The sequence below is a fragment of the Triticum aestivum genome, chromosome 2D (genome assembly GCF_018294505.1).
Source record: "Triticum aestivum cultivar Chinese Spring chromosome 2D, IWGSC CS RefSeq v2.1, whole genome shotgun sequence".
Taxonomy (NCBI): Eukaryota; Viridiplantae; Streptophyta; class Magnoliopsida; order Poales; family Poaceae; genus Triticum; species Triticum aestivum.
In genome coordinates this window covers 644580411-644587565 of record NC_057799.1, presented here as the reverse complement: position 1 = coordinate 644587565, position 7155 = coordinate 644580411, and the positions used below count along the sequence as shown (strand labels likewise).

At 40.6% G+C, this 7155-nt stretch overlaps 1 pseudogene; it reads right to left on the bottom strand.

Annotated features, from left to right (window-relative positions):
* Positions 1 to 350: 350 nt before the first annotated feature.
* LOC123055309 (disease resistance protein Pik-2-like) lies at positions 351 to 6881 on the bottom strand (annotated as a pseudogene).
* Positions 6882 to 7155: the final 274 nt, after the last annotated feature.

Genomic DNA, 7155 nt, shown 5'->3' with positions numbered 1-7155 from the left:
TCTCTATTCCCTTCTAACACGGAGCAAAAATGTTGCTTTGCACTTGGTAATGACCGATTGCTCAGCCCTTTGGCATTTGCTTGGACAGGTACTATGTGTTGGGCATGATTATGTTATACACAAAGGCAATGCCATGCTTCTGATGTTAGTTTGATGCATCAAACTGATCCATTTTCAACTACTCAACAATAGGTATTTTGTTTACATGATGAGGCAATATGTTGAGCCAGGCACCACGTGCCAAGGCGCGTTTCCTAACTAGTTCAGTAGGATCAAAACCATCAAGTGTGCATATAAATGTAGTAACCACCATTGTCGAAGAGTATGTGCCATGATATGTTCATCAACTAATTAATGCACACTGTAAAAATATCAATCTGAGAGAAATATAGGGTTTGGAAAACAAGTCATTTTTTTTACATCCATCGCAAATGGAGCATGCATGGTGCTGGTGTGCTGCTATTCTAGTACATCTTCAGTTATTATATCCACACAGGTGGTAGAGTTGTAATTAACCTGATGGTGGCCATCTGTGCCTGCAAGGCTGCAGTGTCACCATCTAGACCATCAGCCAATGTATGTTGTAACTGGTCCACGATGTTTCTCAAAGTAATACAAATCACTGCAAGCAATTCAATCCACGATCGAGGCCAACGCTCAGGTGTCAAAGTTTGCATCCTACTCATCGTCGCTAAGATCCTGCACTTGGTTCTGAACCTTTACCATCTCTCGCAGCTCTCGAGCAAGACCATCATCTAGCAGCTCAGTCGGCAGGTTCTCCAGAGTCTGGCGAGCCTGGTCGCTAACACCTGCCCAATATTCAAGGAAAGAACACGTGAACAGGTTGAAAACAGGAAATATTTTTTTCTAGGCGGAGAAGCGTTTAGGGTTCGTTTTATCATGCATGCTATTCTTTCCTTCACCAAGTGATGTGAGATTCCAAGTTTACAAAAAATGCCAACAAGTAACATATATATATATATATATATGGAAAATCCATCCTATCACCTGGGGGTAGTTACCCTACATGTCTCATCGAAAGTATGTTCAGATACTATATATAAGATACTTCAAAGCGAGTGACATGAGAAAATTGCAAGTTGGCCCACGGTTTTTTTTATATTTGTGAAATACGTATATATTTACACGTGAAAAAGAATTTACTCAAAATATGATACATACTAACCAAAAAATAGTATATATACTACCTAATCATTTTTATATACTACATACTACGCGTATATACTCTCCAATTTGATAGATACTACATACAACATACAAAATGCAAGTGGTGGTAACTACCACCGCTTGTAGGAAACATTTATATATATATATATATATATATATATATATATATATATATATATATATATATATATATATATATATATATATATATATATATATATAGTTCAATTTTTCTGAATGGGTTAGTGCCCTAAAAAATGTGTATCAATCGCTAATCTCCGATATTCATGTAAAAACTATAGGCGGACTGGAAATGTTGTTGTATGTTGTTATTGATCTGACCTTCATATGAGGTATATATAGAAGTATATGAGGGGTAAAGACTTGGAGTAAGACAAGACATGTTAGGTTTAAACTAATTCTATATCTATCCCATTATCTCTATCCTAATCATGCTTATACTTCTAACATCCCCCCTCGCGAGAGTAAAACGGACGATTTCGACTGAATTTAAAGTATGTCCTTAACTCTATCCTAATCACGTTTATACTCCTAATAATTCGGTCAATCTCCTATTTTATATTACTGACAACTACTAGCGAAATAGCAAAGCCTCTAAAAAAGTTGAGTACGGCCACAATCTTTGTTTTCAGGAAGAATTTATTTGAACAGAAAAAGTATCTTTCTTCATTTGAATATACTGACTGGCCAAACTTGTATGAGATACTTTTAGAGGATGTTAAGTTATACATTGCAAGTACGTCCGCCGGGCCTGGTGACGAAGCTCAAGATGACGACGTCTTTCCTGTCAGTGAATAACAAGAAACATTATAACTGTTATGTAGGCCGTCTCTGTTTTAGTGTGATCAGCAAAAAAACATATGAACAGGCAACTATTTTTTTCGAAAAGGGGGACTCCCCGGCCTCTGCATCATAACGATGCATACGGCCAACTATGAAGTTAACAAACTATATAATGCCTCGCCAGGGTTTTGGTTACCGCTCGAAATTTCGAGATTTACCATGGTTACCACATATTTCAGTCCCCCTCGGTAAATAGGCATTTCCAGCAAAAAAAATCGATTTTTTGAATTTTTTGAATTCAAACGCTCAATGTATAGTAAAGAGTGGCAGCACCTCCCAGCATGTGCGTAGACAACGTTCCACTGAGCTACTAGCTCTTTTATGATAAATATAAGTTCAAGTGCTATCTATATCTATTTTGAAAGAATTTGAATTTAAAATTCAATTATAAATTTCATTCGAAATTTGTTCGAAATTTTCTCGAAATCCGTGGTAACCGTGGTAACCACATTTATCGGTCCCCCTCGGTAAAAATGCCCCATTCGGTAACCAAAATCTTGTGCCTCGCACCTCCTTGGATGGATTATGGAAACATTTTCGGAGTTTTTACTATGTAATAAATCTTGTGCGAAAGAATGAATTTTTTTATCTGATGGAAACATCCTTTTTGCAACAGAAACGAGTCCAACATAAGTATGATCAGGATACTATTCCAAATCATTTCCCTCAGCCTAATCTACTTCCTCATCTGGAAAACATGCATAGTCACATTGGCATCTTAAAAAACCATTGTGGTGGTAATTTCCCAACACACAAGCTTGAGAAGGGTGATCTAAAGGCCAACCTACCACCCATGGTGCAAGCTAGTTGACCCAGAGAAACGATTCAGTATTACACTATTAGAACAGTCACAAACCAGAAGTACAATCAGATAAATAAGCATAATGTAAAATAAATCTACAATCAACGAACAGATAGAATAAATTAATAAGTGTACTTATGAAAAAAATCACTAAAAATGGCTAATATTTAAAAATGATAGATAAGTAACATTGTAGAAAAATATGAGGTTAAAAAGAAGAGAAGTCGGTAACTGTATTTAAGGTAAAACAAACATATGGCTAATATATATATATATGAAACAGTTACCGAATATTTAGAACATACCCAGATTTCCCACATCAATTTGGGCATGTTTTGATGCATATCGATCTCTTTCTCTATTGCATTTCTCACATTTCTCGTCTTGTTAGAACATACCCAGATTTCCCACATCAATTTGGGCATGTTTTGATGCATATCGATCTCTTTCTCTATTGCATTTCTCACATTTCTCGTCTTGTTGTCATCGTCGTTGTAAAACATGACATTGACATTCTCAAGTGAAGAGAGGTTTTCTAAGCCCAAAATGAAATCGCCAAATTGAAGTAACACATCATGAAAAAATAACTCAACGGTGTGCAGACTTTGCATGGCTCCTTGTGCAAACCTCAACTGCATGGTGTTAGTCTCGACACTGAACCTTGTTAAACACCAAAATGGATAACCACTGCCAACAACGAACCATTTGTGTCTGCCTCGTGTAGAATTCCTCACTTGTATGTGCAGTTCCCTGAGAGACGGTATGCTCCCGAGGACTTGAAAGTCCTCCTCTCCTAGTGTTTTCATTCTGATGCTTAGGGAGAAGAGGGAAGACATGGAGCACATCCACCTTGGCACATCACAACGGATGCTATCAAGCATGTCGACTACCAGCAGTTGTGTTAGGTGAATAAAGGTTGATGGAAGCTCTTCCACTATTCCAGTGAATCTGATGTCCAACACTTGTAGGAATTGTAGATTCCCAATCCCTTTTGGGATCTTAGTGATAGAGGTACCCTTTAAACTCAAATATCTCAAGTGAAACAAACTGCATATATCCATCCAATGATTATTATCCACCTCCCAGCAGCCAAAAATCCAACACACGTAGGACTGGAAAACCCGACAATGCCGGCAACAAACTGAAAGCTGGATTAGACACAGTAAGTGACCTCACATGGGTCAATCCCATGGGTGGCAGCTGATTAGCAACATCTTCAATGCATGTCTGGACAGACAGTCGGCGGATCTTACTTGGTAGACTCACTGGCTGCGGACCACCAATTGTTGTTAGGAAATTCTCTTCATTTGACAAGGAAGTGATCATGTCACGCACCATATCGTGTATGCGACAAGAACGCACTTTATTCACATTGTCAATTTTTACTGGTTGGACCAAGCTTTTATTAATGAGCTGGTTGAAATAATCCTCTCCTACTTCATATAAGCTCATCCCCCGTTCTTCTTTTAGAAAACCTTCACCCACCCATTTCCATATCAATGGCTCAGTTTCAATCTCATAATCCTCTGTATACAGACTGAGATGCAGTAAACAAGTTTTTAGGTGTGGAGGTAGGTCAGAGTAACTGACGGATAATATCCTTCTCATGTTCTTAACATCATCATGACTATTATCTAGTCCAGAACCCATAGATTTGTACACCTTGGACCAATACTCATGTGTATGTGCTCTTCCCTTTTTACTGGACAGCAGGCTACCAATTGTAATGATAGCTAAAGGCACTCCACCACATCTTTCTAAAACATTCTCAGATACTTCAACCAAATGATTAGGTGGTGATTTGTTGTCGGTCTCATATATTCTTCGGTGGAACAACTTCCTCGAGTCAACAACAGAAAGTGGCTGTAGCCGATAAACGCCACCAGCTTGATGCGCAACATCAAGAATACGGGTTGTTATTATTACTCTGCTTCCATGCCCATTCTCTCTAAAAGCACATTTGATGCCTTCCCAGACATATTTATCCCATATGTCATCAATAACAATCAAGTACCTTCAATTATTACCAAAACATATATATTACAAGTTTACATAAGTTCACATATTTTGAGAAGAGATGAGCTACCTAATAAAGTTTACCATCTTAAATGCAAAGTGGAGAACATTTTGAGCGTCACACGGCTCACACCAATACAATTTTCTTTTGTTATCCATATACGAAATGATACGGTAGGAACACAGACACATACACATACCTCTTGTTTCCAAGGAATGTTCTTATCTCGCTAATGAGTTGCGCTTCACCCCATGTTGCCTCAATATTCTCGTACTTCAGGTTGGTAAGTTGATGGAGCAAGCTCTTGAAAATCTTCTCCATGCTAGGATTAAGAGACACGGAAACAAAAGCCGTACAATCGAATTGCGGTTTTTGTTTTTGAATATCAAATTGCGCTTTAAGCTTCTCATACACTGCATTGGCAAGTGTTGTCTTGCCTAATCCACCTAAGCCAACAATGGATACCACCTTCAGCTGTTTCTTGGAAGCCTCATCTCCCTCCGTCAACATTTTGACTACCTCAAGGCTCTTCTCGTCAGTGCCGACAAGCTCACTGGCCTTTGTATACAAGGCTGACAAACGAAGGGTATCAACACTTGGACCAGTTGACTTGGCAGCGGCCACATTGTCAACCTTGTACCTATCACGCCGCTTGCTGACCTCCTTGATGCGGCTCTTGATGTCTTTGATATCAATGGCGATCTTATGACGAATCTTGCCTTTGGTCAGCAAGCTGATGCTCTTATCAATGAAGTTCCTGAAGCTATGGGACTTGTCTTGTCCATGGGTTTCGATGCGCACCATGAATCTGTCGATGCTGTCTTCAAGGTCATATGACAGGTCCCTCACAGCCTTGGCCCAAAGCTTGATTTGGATGTCCGGTGGCTGGTCGATTGGTGCCTCAGAAACTTTCAGGAGAGCTGTCTCCATGCTTTCCATCTCAGCTTTGAGGAACATGACCTCGCCCCTGATACCCTTGTGAAGGTTGTACTCCTCCGTGATTAAGTCGGCTAGCTTAGGAAGGAGGGTGCTCATTGCTCCGGTCACAACCTCGGCCATACTCGGTGCCGCACGGTAGCAGCCTCTCAGCCGGTAGCTGGTGTTGGACCTGCAACATCGCAGAAAGTTTATTTAGTGAGGATGGTTGCTAATAAGTGAAAACCTCTGTAAGAAATTCAGAAGAAACGTCCTCGGGACTGAAAAAAAGGGAGAGGTGTAGCAGTTTGGGGAACCTGCAGCTCAGACTTAGTCTGAATTTGATTTTTAGTTGGTGAAATGAATCTGAATTTAGACCGATCAACAAAAGGGAGAGGTCTAGCAGTTTCTCTGTGTAGCATGACGGAACTTGACAGCATTCTAGACATGATTAGAGAGGAGCGGGAGTTTCTCAAGTTAACAAGCTAGCACGTAGTTTCTATAAGAGAAAATTCTGGGGAACAGCAGCAGGAGCCCTGAAGCCTTAGTTTCGGAGCAGAGAGCAGACATATACATCAAACTGATTTATTTACTTATTTTGGTAAATGAATCATTTGAGAGCAGATATATCGAAGAATATCTCCATAACATGACCGATTAACAATAGGAGCATTCATCTCTAGCATGATGGAACTTAACAGCATCCTAAACACGATTAATTAACCGACAGCAGTAGATCCGGAGATAATTATGCTCGGGGAAGAAGAAGTTGATTACCTTCAGAAGGCCTGTTGCGTGCGAGTTCTTCTAGATGTGGCGAGGACTGAAGACTCGTAAGGGCGGCGACGTCCGTAAAAACTTCAGACCGAACAGCGCTCCTATGCCGCCGTTTTATCGATCTGTGCGGTGGTACAGACCTCGATGGATGAGAAGGAGAAGACGGACGGCGTTGCGGTGGCGGGGGCTTGATGCCTCCGCTGGGATATCGTGTTGACAAGAGGGAGGTGGAGAGTGAAGCGAGTGAGCAGTTTGCACTGATTGGGAGGAATTTTCGGTGGGGAAGAGAAGAGAGACATGTGTTAGAAGGGAGAGAGAGGATTGGTGGAATAGTTCATTGTATTGCTTGAGCATCGTGGGCATATATATAGGAATACAATCATCTACTTGGAGTACAAGACAAGCCAGAACAAATCCTAGTCTATCTCGTCTTTCCTAATAAACATTATACTCAACATCCTCCCGCAGTCACAACGGTAGCGACGCAGACGGTGAGAATGGAGAAGAATCCGAAGGCAAGCCGACGGACCCCCCCCCCCCCCCCCACAGTCGTAACGGTCGACGCATCGCGGAAGTCGTGGCTGGAGTTGAA